At 41.5% G+C, this 12,770-nt stretch overlaps 1 protein-coding gene across 1 annotated transcript in view; it reads right to left on the minus strand.

The window, feature by feature from the left end:
• Positions 1-7,349, minus strand: part of LOC135513738 (AP-4 complex accessory subunit RUSC2-like) — a 61,238-nt gene extending 53,889 nt beyond the window's left edge. Inside the window, 1 exon segment of the mRNA XM_064936629.1 lies at positions 7,204-7,349. The gene's annotated coding sequence lies outside the window, so the exon portion shown is untranslated.
• Between the last annotated feature and the right edge of the window lie 5,421 nt (positions 7,350-12,770).

Consider the following 12,770-nt stretch of genomic DNA (forward strand, 5'->3'; position numbering starts at 1 on the left):
CAAACCCAAACTATTTATTTTCAAATAAACTGGGCTACGGCTCTGTGTTGTTGGGTCGCTGGCAGGAAGACACACAATCTTTTTAGGCTATCACACGCCTCAATGACCTGGCCTTCTGTCTGTTTCTCTGAAAGCACTCTCCTCGAATATCCCCTGTCTGCTTCTATCTATCCACCCAGCGAGAGACAGAAAGAGAGACAAAGATGGGGGAGAGAGAGAGTGAGAGAGAGAGAGAGAGAGAGGGAGAGAGAGAGACAGAGAGAGAGAGAGAGAGAGAGAGAGAGAGAGGGAGAGAGAGACAGAGAGAGAGAGAGACAGAGAGAGAGGGAAATAAGAGAGACAAAGATGGGGGAGAGAGAGAGTGAGAGAGAGAGAGAGAGAGAGCCATATCTATGCTTATTTATTTTATCTTGTGTCCTTTACCATTTGTACATTGTAAAAACACTGTATATATATATATATATATATATATAATATGACATTTGTAATGTCTTTATTGTTTTGAAACTTCTGTATGTGTGATGTCTACTGTTAATTTTTATTGTTTATTTCACTTTATATATTATCTACCTTACTTGCTTTGGCAATGTTAACACATGTTACCCATGCCAATAAAGCCCCTTGAATTGAATTGAATTGAGAGACAGAGAGAGAGGGAAATAAGAGAGACAAAGATGGGGGGAGAGAGAGAGAGAGAGAGAGAGAGAGAGAGAGAGAGAGAGAGAGAGACAGAGACAGAGAGAGAGGGAAATAAGAGAGACAAAGATGGGGGGGAGAGAGAGAGGGAAATAAGAGAGACCACACAGGTTCTCTTGCCATGCCAATAAAGGAATTTGAATACACACACACACACACACACACACTTTAAGGGAAAGCTGGAAACAAAGGACATCATCCTCCTCCCTGCCTCCCCTCCCTGTGACCCCCTCCCTCCCTCCCTCCCTTCCTCACTCTTACATCATTAGTGTGAACAAAGGACATCATCCTCCTCCCTGCCTCCCCTCCCTGTGACCCCCTCCCTCCCTCCCTCCCTCCCTCCCTCCCTCCCTCCCTTCCTCACTCTTACATCATTAGTGTGAACAAAGGACATCATCCTCCTCCCTGCCTCCCACTCCCTCTCTTCCTCAGGTCTCTCATCATAAGGACTGGGCTGGGACTCAGAGCAGACCTTCCCAGAGACGGTGCGCCCCGAGCAGCTACAGAGATGGGAATATTATTACCAACACCACACTACGGTGCCTTCAGAAAGTATTCACACCCCTTGAATTTTTTACACGTTGTTACGTTACAGCCTGCATTTACAATGGATTGTATTGAGATTGTGTGTCACTAGCCTACACACAATATCCCCATAATGTCAAATTGGAATTGTGTTCTTAGAAATGTTTGCAAATGAATTGAAAATGACAAGTAGGAATGTATTGAGTCAATAAGTATTCCTTGAGGTTTGCCTTTGTTATGGCCTAAATAAGTTCAGGAGTAAAAATGTGCTTAATATGTCACATTATAAGTTGCATGAACTCATTCTGTGTGCAATAATAGTGTTTAACTTGATTTTTGAATGACGACCTCATCTCTGTACCCCAAACATACAATTATATATAAGGTCCCTCAGTCTACCAACGAATTTCAAACACAGATTCAATCACGAAGATCAGGGAGGTTTTTCAAAGCCTCGCAAAGAAGGGCACCGATTGGTAAAAAATAAAAAATAAAAAGCAGATGCTGAATATCCCTTTGAGCATGGTAAAGTTATTCATTACAGTTTGGATGGTGTATAAATACACCCAGTAACTACAAAGATACAGGCCTCCTTCCTAACTCAGTTGCCGGAGAGGAAGGAAACAGCTCAGGGATTTCACCATGAGGCCAATGGTGACTTTAAAACAGTTACAGAGTTGAATGGCTGTGAAAGGAGAAAACTGAGGATGAATCAACAACATTGTAGTTACTCCACAATACTAACCTAAATGACAGAATGGCAGTGAAAAGAAAACAAATATTACAGAACAAAAATATTCCAAAACATGTATCCTGTTTGCAATGAGGTAGTAAAGTAAAACTGAAAAAAGCTAAGAAATGAACTATGTGCTATGTTTGAGGGACATCCAACAACACACCACTGAGTGCCACTCTTCATATTTTAAAGCATGGTGGTGGCTGCATCATGTTATGGGTATTCTTGTCATCGGCAAGGACTAGGGAGTTTTTTAGGATAAAAAGATATGGAAGAGAACTAAGCCAAAAGCAAAATCCTAGAGGAAAACCTGGTTCAGTCTGATTTCCAACAGACACTGGGAGACAAATTCACCTTTCAGCAGGACAATAGCCTAAAACACAAGGCCAAATATACACTGGAGTTGCTTACCAAGATGACATTGAATGTTCCTGAGTGGCCTAATTACAGAATTGACTTAAATGATCACCAACCAACTTGACAGTTTGAAGAATTTTAAAAAGAAGAATGTACAAATTGTGTACAATCCAGGTATGAACAGCTCTTAAGAGACAGAAAGACTGTCAGCTCTAATCAATGCCAAATGTGATTCTAACATGTATTGAGTCAGGGGTGTGAATACTTATGTAAATGAGATATTTCTGTATTTCATTTTCAATATATATAAAAAAAATCAAAACATGTTTTCACTTTGACATTATGGGTAATTATTGTGTGTAGATGGGTGAGAAAAAGCATCAATTTAATCCATTTTGAATTCAACACAACAAAATGTGGAATAAGTCAAGGGGTATGAATAATTTCTGAAAGCACTGTCCCTCCCTACGTCTCTGATAGAGCCCCCAGATACAATGACAAGTCACTACCAACCCAGTCCCGTCCTTGTCCATGTCTATTTCTCACCTACCTCCTCCCTCCCCTTCTCCCACCCCCTCTCTCTACCACCTCCCTCCCTCCCCCCCTTCTCCCACCCTCCCTCCTCTCTCTCTACTACCTCTCTCCCTCCTCTCTCCCTCAATCCTCTCTCAATCCCTCCCTTCTCTCTCTCCCTCCCTCCTCTCTCTCTACCACCTCTTTCCCTCTTCTCTCCCTCCTATCTGCCTCAATCCTCTCTCAATCCCTCCCCTCTCTCCCTTCCTCCTCTCTCCCACCTCTCTACACCTCCCACATTTCTCTCCCACCTTTCTTCCTCCTCTCTCCCTCAACCCTCACCCTCCCCCCCTCCCTCCCTCCCTCCCTCTCAAGAGTTCTTTCCATTTCCTGACTATAAGAAGATTACTCTCTTTACGTAACATAGTAGCTTGATGTACAAGTTGTCTCTAGTGAAATGTCTACTAAGCATATTGTAGATAAACACAGGTAAGTAGAGCACGCAACTGCCTCTCTAGTTCTCTCTGATGCAGGGTGGATGATGTATCTCTGTTATATTGTGTTGTGTTGACATTCTGCAGACTTAGAAATGGAAAGGAGATAGCTGCACATTCTGTAGATCAGATCAAGTAATTATAATAATTAGCCAGTCAGCAAGCTGACTTCATCAGGGTTTCTCAACATTCTGTAGCCTCACATCTATCAGGCTTTGGGACTGCTGATACAGTGTTTCTCAACATTCTGTAGCCTCACATCTATCAGGCTTTGGGACTGCTGATACAGTGTTTCTCAACATTCTGTAGCCTCACATATATCAGGCTTTGGGACTGCTGATACAGTGTTTCTCAACATTCTGTAGCCTCACATCTATCAGGCTTTGGGACTGCTGATACAGTGTTTCTCAACATTCTGTAGCCTCACATCTATCAGGCTTTGGGACTGCTGATACAGTGTTTCTCAACATTCTGTAGCCTCACATCTATCAGGCTTTGGGACTGCTGATACAGTGTTTCTCAACATTCTGTAGCCTCACATCTATCAGGCTTTGGGATTGCTGATACAGTGTTTCTCAACATTCTGTAGCCTCACATCTATCAGGCTTTGGGACTGCTGATACAGTGTTTCTCAACATTCTGTAGCCTCACATCTATCAGGCTTTGGGACTGCTGATACAGTGTTTCTCAACATTCTGTAGCCTCACATATATCAGGCTTTGGGACTGCTGATACAGTGTTTCTCAACATTCTGTAGCCTCACATCTATCAGGCTTTGGGACTGCTGATACAGTGTTTCTCAACATTCTGTAGCCTCACATCTATCAGGCTTTGGGACTGCTGATACAGTGTTTCTCAACATTCTGTAGCCTCACATCTATCAGGCTTTGGGACTGCTGATACAGTGTTTCTCAACATTCTGTAGCCTCACATCTATCAGGCTTTGGGATTGCTGATACAGTGTTTCTCAACATTCTGTAGCCTCACATCTATCAGGCTTTGGGACTGCTGATACAGTGTTTCTCAACATTCTGTAGCCTCACATCTATCAGGCTTTGGGACTGCTGATACAGTGTTTCTCAACATTCTGTAGCCTCACATCTATCAGGCTTTGGGACTGCTGATACAGTGTTTCTCAACATTCTGTAGCCTCACATCTATCAGGCTTTGGGACTGCTGATACAGTGTTTCTCAACATTCTGTAGCCTCACATCTATCAGGCTTTGGGATTGCTGATACAGTGTTTCTCAACATTCTGTAGCCTCACATCTATCAGGCTTTGGGACTGCTGATACAGTGTTTCTCAACATTCTGTAGCCTCGCATCTATCAGGCTTTGGGACTGCTGATACAGTGTTTCTCAACATTCTGTAGCCTCACATATATCAGGCTTTGGGACTGCTGATACAGTGTTTCTCAACATTCTGTAGCCTCACATCTATCAGGCTTTGGGACTGCTGATACAGTGTTTCTCAACATTCTGTAGCCTCACATCTATCAGGCTTTGGGACTGCTGATACAGTGTTTCTCAACATTCTGTAGCCTCACATCTATCAGGCTTTGCGACTGCTGATACAGTGTTTCTCAACATTCTGTAGCCTCACATCTATCAGGCTTTGGGACTGCTGATACAGTGTTTCTCATCATTCTGTAGCCTCACATCTATCAGGCTTTGGGACTGCTGATACAGTGTTTCTCATCATTCTGTAGCCTCACATCTATCAGGCTTTGGGACTGCTGATACAGTGTTTCTCAACATTCTGTAGCCTCACATCTATCAGGCTTTGGGACTGCTGATACAGTGTTTCTCAACATTCTGTAGCCTCACATCTATCAGGCTTTGGGACTGCTGATACAGTGTTTCTCAACATTCTGTAGCCTCACATCTATCAGGCTTTGGGACTGCTGATACAGTGTTTCTCAACATTCTGTAGCCTCACATCTATCAGGCTTTGGGACTGCTGATACAGTGTTTCTCATCATTCTGTAGCCTCACATCTATCAGGCTTTGGGACTGCTGATACAGTGTTTCTCATCATTCTGTAGCCTCACATCTATCAGGCTTTGGGACTGCTGATACAGTGTTTCTCATCATTCTGTAGCCTCACATCTATCAGGCTTTGGGATTGCTGATACAGTGTTTCTCCCCTCTCCACCCCTCTTTTATCCTCTCCCCTGTCTCATAAGAAATACACTGGATGTAATGCAATGTATTATACAGCCTGATAGACATATGCACACACCCACCCACCCACAGACACCCACACACTTAACCCACCCGCCCGCCCGCACACCTACCTACCCAAACCCCACCAATACACACACACATCCACAGCTACCCACCCACCAGCCTGATAGACATAGGAAAACAGGGACGAGACGACCAGGGACGAGACAGACACAGTTAAGCCGCAGCTGGGCTGCTTAAGGCCGGGGGCGACACGCCCGAACTTGTGCCAGCCTGTCCGGGTTATGGGAGACATTCCCCGGTAGACCTACAGACATGTAAAGCTGCGAAGCAGCTGCGTGGTAGCATAGGCCTGCTGTTGAAATGATGTACTTGCCCTGTCTGTGTTGAGCAGATATCACATCAGACATGAAAGTACCTGTCAGCCAGAACTAAAATGGAAAAATGCGGGATACATAACAGGACGATACGCAGCAGCACAGGAACGCTTGGTTGCATCTCGCCCTCTCTCGATAGGGGTTTAATAGGTTACAAGGCAATGAAAACACCCATAAGCGAAAGGGAAATATGGGGCAAGAGAAAGCGCTGCTTTTGTTATCGCAATATAGAATATGTCTGATAGCAGACCAAGTGATCCATCATATTAATATATTGGTGATACGAGTCATACGAGCCGGAATATTTTTGATAAATCCATCGCTTACGCTATAGAGCATATATGCTATCATATAGACCTAGGCTATACTCTCACTAATCGATAACATAGTAAATATAGTGTATCCATAATTGAACAATGTGGATATCTTGTTATGTTAACATCTGTTAATATTTCCGCGTTAGCGTTGACGTGCACTGTCTATTCCCAAAACAACAATATAAATACACCCAACATCACCCCTCCCATATGTGGTGATCACTGGGAATGCGCCCACCCAAATCGATACAGTGATGGTTGTGGAGACAATGTAACTGGGTATGCTAAAGGAAAGGCCCGTTACATGGCAACGTATGATTCCTTTCCAGTTCCAGAACGGTTACATAGAAAATATTGACTACTCTAGTCTAAAACACCCACAAACCTACCGAACGTGTCTAGAAAATGATTGGCTGTTGTTTCTGTTCAGTTGAGAATGTCGATGACAGGTCTGTGTTATTATGTAGCCCAGCCTCCACCATTATCATCCACCGCCCGGTACCGTGTGTCAAACAGCTTCCTCGCCTTTGTAAGGATTCATTGCGAGATGATGGCACATGGGCAATGTCTGTTTATCTTGTTATTTAACCACATAGCCAAGAATCAATCACTTGGTTTCTCACCATAATTGCGATATAATGCATATATGTGCCATGCATTGTCATTAAGATGGCGTTAATTAGGCCTAATGGAGGTTGCGCTGTGTTGTCGTGAGTACTATAGTCGAATGTCTTTGGATAAAGAGTCAAGATCAGAAAGTCAACAATGGGATTAAACACCACACGATTAAATAGTTTACATTCGAAACGATCTAGACATGTCAATAACCGCATTTTTTTGAAGGAAGACCTGTTTTTACTGCGCCTTCACCGTTATGATGCTACGGCATCATTTTCCAGCTTCCCATTCAATGCTGTCCAAGCAATTCTGCATTGCCTCTCCCTCTCTCCCCATTATATCGAAGCATTCTATTAGAAAGCCACGAAGGCGATTATACATACGTTTAAGCAGGTTGTCAACGATGATGTTATTATCGTGTCAATAGTATCCACATGTCAATTGTTGTCAATAACCACGGGTATAATATGTTATATGCCTAATCCTAGACGAACGGAGCATGGTTTTTCTGCTCCCGACCAGCAGCGTTGCAGCTTTCGACAGCGCAGCAGCGGCGTAGAACGGGGCTCTTACGTCAACTCCGATTCATCTCTTCTCTCCCGCATAGGGATTCGGTCAGGCCCAATACGGAGAGGATCAAGTGAAATACCTGTATCTCTAGCTTCCTGTAGGCTGGTTTCCAATGTATGGGCAACCTGTTTGTTCTATGACACTAACATTATAATTCTCACGATTTCTATTAAATTCAAGGGGCTTTATTATGCTCTCTCTCAATTCCTGATTCTCTCTCCCCTCTCCCTTACTTTCTCTCAATTCAATTCAATTCAAGGGGCTTTATTGGTATGGGAAACATGTGTTAACATTGCCAAAGCAAGTGAGGTAGATAATATACAAAAGTGAAATAAACAATACAAATTAAGAGTAAAAATTACACTCACAGAAGTTCCAAAAGAATAAAGACATTAGCAATGTCATATTATGTCTATATACAGTGTTGTAACGATGTACAAATGGTTAAAGTACAAAGGGAAAATAAATAAGCATAAATACGGGTTGTATTTACAATGGTGTTTGTTCTTCACTGGTTGCCCTTTTCTTGTGACAAAGAGGTCACAAATCTTGCTGCTGTGATGGCACACTGTGGCATTTCATCCAGTAGATATGGGAAATTATCAAAATCGGGTTTGTTTTCAAATTCTTTGTGGATCTGTGTAATCTGAGGGAAATGTGTGTCTCGAATATGGTCGTACATTTGGAAGGAGGTTAGAAAGAGCACCTCAGTTTCCACCTCATTTTGTGGGCAGTGTGCACATGGCTTGTCTTCTCTTGAGAACCAGGTCTGCCTACGGTGGCCTTTCTCAATAGCAAGGCTATGCTCACTGAGTCTGTACATAGCAAAGCTTTCCTTAAGTTTGGGTCAGTCACAGTGGTCAAGTATTCTGCCGCTGTGTACTCTCTGTGTAGGGCCAAATAGCATTCTAGTTTGCTCAGTTTCTTTGTTAATTCTATCCAATGTGTCAAGTAATTATCTTTTTGTATTCTCATGATTTGGTTGGGTCTAATTGTGCTGATATCTTAGGGCTCTGTGGGGTGTGTTTGTGTTTGTGATCAGAGCCCCAGGACCAGCTTGCTTAGGGGACTCTTCTCTCTCTCTCCCTCTCTCAATTCAATTCAAGGGGCTTTATTGGCATGGGAAACATATGTTAACATTGCCAAAGCAAATGAAGTAGATAATATACAAAAGTGAAATACACAAAACAATGAACAGTAAACATTACACTGACATTACACCCTCTCCCTCTCTAACTAGCACAGACACTCAGACCTTAAAACATCCCTCAGGTTAGGCATTTAATGAAGGAATAAAAGATGTACAAAATTGTACAGGTCTTATTTTTCTGATTCCGACCCGAGTTTCATAATCACATTGTGATGGCATCCTGACACGCCCTCAAGTCAACCTATTTAGGGACTGTCAACAAAGGGCATGATCACAATATTCAAACTTCTTCAGCTCTTACACCAGGTGACATAGCAACATCATTTCAGTTGTCTGCTGTTCCTTACATAGAGAGAGGCAAGTTGCACATCCTTTGGTTTTCTCAAAATGATCCAAACTTTTCTTTAAATATATATAGTAAATATATATAGATTTAAACAAAATCACTTAAAATTCAATAGCTCCCATGTGACCTAGACACCTCAAAACGACGTTGGAGTGGTCACAGTGTAGGGACACACATCGCACACTCTTTGGTTTTCTGCACTTAATAAAAAAAAAATTGACCTTCATTTATTAGTTCAAATCTTTACTTAGAATTTCAAAAGCTACTTGATCACATGACCTCGGCACCCCAAACAAACGTTTAATGGTTCACAGGGAAAAACATTGCACCCCTTTGGTTTTCCCATAAAGCGCTTACAAGATTTTTTATTTGAAAATGTCAAATTATAATAGCTCTTCAACCATGTGACTTAGCAACCTCATTTCAACTGTCCAGTATATAGAGAGGCATGTTGCACATCCTTTAGGTCTCATAAAATCATTCCTACTAACTAACAAAAAATATATATATACATTTATAAAAAAATCACTTAAAATTCTTTAGTTCCTTGACCGTGTGACCTAGACACCTCACACCAATGTTGGGGTGTTCACAGCATAAGGATAAACACTGCACACCCTTTGGTTTTCAGAAAAACAATTTAGTTTTTTATTTTACCTTAATTATTTGTAAAATGTTGGATTCAGAATATCAATAGCTCCTTGGTCACATGACCCTCTGCTTTTCATATAAAGCGCTTACCTGATTTTATATAAATATTGGGAAAAGGAGACAGGTTAAAGAAGGATTTTTAAGCCTTGAGACAATTAAGACATGGATTGTGTATGTGTGCCATTCAGAGGGAGAATGGGCAAGACAAAAACGTAAATGCCTTTGAACGGGGTATGGTAGTAGATGCCAGGTAGTAGATGCCAGGTAGTAGATGCCAGGTAGTAGATGCCAGAACTGCAAGGAAATAGCAGAGGGAGCACCCTCCTATTCACATCGACGGGGCAGTAGTGGAGAGGGTAGTAAGTTTTAAGTTCCTCGGCGTACACATCACAGACAAACTGAATTGGTCCACCCACACAGACAGTGTGGTGAAGAAGGCGCAGCAGCGCCTCTTCAACCTCAGGAGGCTGAAGAAATTTGGCTTGTCACCAACAGCACTCACAAACTTTTACAGATGCACAATCGAGAGCATCCTGTCGGGCTGTATCACCGCCTGGTACGGCAACTGCTCCTCCCATAACCCGAAGGCTCTCCAGAGGGTATTGAGGTCTGCACAACGCATCACCGGGCGCAAACTACCTACCTGCCCTCCAGGACACCTACACCACCCGATGTCACAGGAAGGCCATAAAGATCATCAAGGACAACAACCACCCGAGCCACTGCCTGTTCACCCCACTATCATCCAGAAGGCGAGGTCAGTACAGGTGCATCAAAGCTGGGACCGAGAGACTGAAAAACAGCCTCTATCTCAAGGCCATCAGACTGTTAAACAGCCACCACTAACATTGAGTGTCTGCTGCCAACACACTGACTCAATTCCAGCCACTTTAACAATGTAAAAATGTATGGAAATGTATCACTAGCCACTTCAAAAAATTCCACCTCATATAATGTTTACATACCCTACATTACTCATCTCATATGTATATACTGTACTCTATACCATCTACTGCATCTTGCCATCTTGATGTAATGTATCACTAACCACTTTAAACAATGCCACTTTTATATGTTTACATATCCTACATTGCCTATCTCATACTGGACTCGATCCCATCTACTGCATCTTGCCATCTTGATGTAATACATGTATCACTAATCACTTTAAACAATGCCACTTTTAGATGTTTACATATCCTACATTGCTTATCTCATACTGTACTCGATCCCATCTACTGCATCTTGCCTATGTCGTTCTGTACCATCAATCATTCATATCTTTGGATGTACATATTCTTCATTCCTTTACACTTGTGTGTAAACGGTAGTTGTTGTGAAATTGTTAGGTTTGATTACTCGTTGGTTATTACTGCATTGTCGGAACTAGAAGCACAAGCATTTCACTACACTCGCATTAACATCTGCTAACCATGTGTATGTGACAAATAGCATTTGATTTGATTTTCACACTCAACAGCAACTCAATATTAGGAAGGTAAAGGCGGATACCTTGTCATTCAACTGAAATGTGTCTACTGCATTTAACTCTCTGAATCAGAGAGGTGCAGGGGAGCTGCCTTCATCAACGATAATGGACATATGAAACTAGGTTGTTAAGTCACGTGGTTGTGGAGTTATTGAAAATGTGTAAAGCGCTTTATGGGAAAACCAAAGGGTGTGACATGTGTGTCCCCACCTTTTAAACAATATAAAGTTGGTCTAAGGTGACTAGGTCATGTGATCAAGGACCTATTTAAATTCTAAGTAAAATAATTGTTATAAACTACAGGAAACCAATGAGTGTGTAGCTGTTGTCCCTACTCTGTGAACATTCCACAGTTGGTGTGAGTTGTCTAGGTCACATGGTCAAGGAGCGAGTGCATTTTAAATGTTTTTTTTAAATGTAGGAATCATTTTAAATGTAGGAATCATTTTATGAGAAGATAAAAGGGTGTGCAACACACCTCTCTATATAAGACAGTTAAATTAGGTTCCTAAATCACATGGTTTAAGTGTAACGTGGTTCGTCGTCTTGCTCTGATGAGGAGTAAGAAATGTCAGACCAATTTGCAGCGTCGTAAGTGTTCATCCTTTTAATAAACTGAACTGAACACTAAATACCAAGTAACAAAAGAGAACAAACGAAACAGCTCGATCAGGTGCAACGCATACTAAACATAAAATAGAAAACAATCACCCACAAAACACTGATGGGAAAAGGCTACCTAAGTATTACATTTACATTTAAGTCATTTAGCAGACGCTCTTATCCAGAGCGACTTACATGATTCTCAATCAGAGACAACTAACGACACCTGCCTCTGATTGAGAACCATACCAGGCCAAACGTAAAATACAACATAGAAAAACAAACATAGACTGCCCACCCCAACTCACATCCTGACCATACAAAGACAAAAAAAGGAACTAAGGTCAGAACGTGACAGTAAGAGATATTGGAATTTTAATTTTGTGATTATGCAATTAGTTGACGGTCCCTAACTAGTTGCATTGAAGGTTCTCCAGGCAGCCTAAACCACTGCCATGTGATTATGAAACGAGGGTCTGAATTGGGAAAATAAGACCTCTGTAATGTTGTACACCTTTTGTCCTTCACAAAGAACCTGAGGCATTTAGCTCAAATTGTTTGCCAATTATTGAAATCATTATAACTGATTTCCATAATAACATAATGCGATTGAATCATCCAATTTCGATTCTCCATTAAAACTGTGAGTTCGCCTTTTTCCTTGTTAGAGAGCAAAACGCCACTTATTTTAATAATAATGTATTTATCATTAAATGATATTCGATTATTATGAATGCTCGTTCCCGACACCAGAAAAATAAAGTCATAAGATAATATTTCATAATTAAGACGTGCTAAGTATTTATTATGTTATAGTAACTCCTTAGTAATTATTAGGAGATACTAAGTCATTGTGAGATACTAATCATGATTATTTTATAGTATGTCATGAAGTTGCACAAACAATTGTTTTGCTAACATATGATGTGGGTCCCTGAAAAGGTTGAAGACCCCTGATTTAACCTCTTGAGATGGGAAAACATGTTCTTTACTAAGTTGAACATGTGCTCTTTATTACAGAATGTTAGAATTAGGTGAAGTGAAGTTACACTACCTAAACGGTACTTAATTGGTGGAACTACCCAAGTTCTGTAGGTCGGAGCGTTAACTATGTATCTATTGTTGCTCTCTCATATTCTGC

Source organism: Oncorhynchus masou, chromosome 25 (assembly GCF_036934945.1).
Source record: "Oncorhynchus masou masou isolate Uvic2021 chromosome 25, UVic_Omas_1.1, whole genome shotgun sequence".
Lineage (NCBI taxonomy): Eukaryota > Metazoa > Chordata > Actinopteri > Salmoniformes > Salmonidae > Oncorhynchus > Oncorhynchus masou.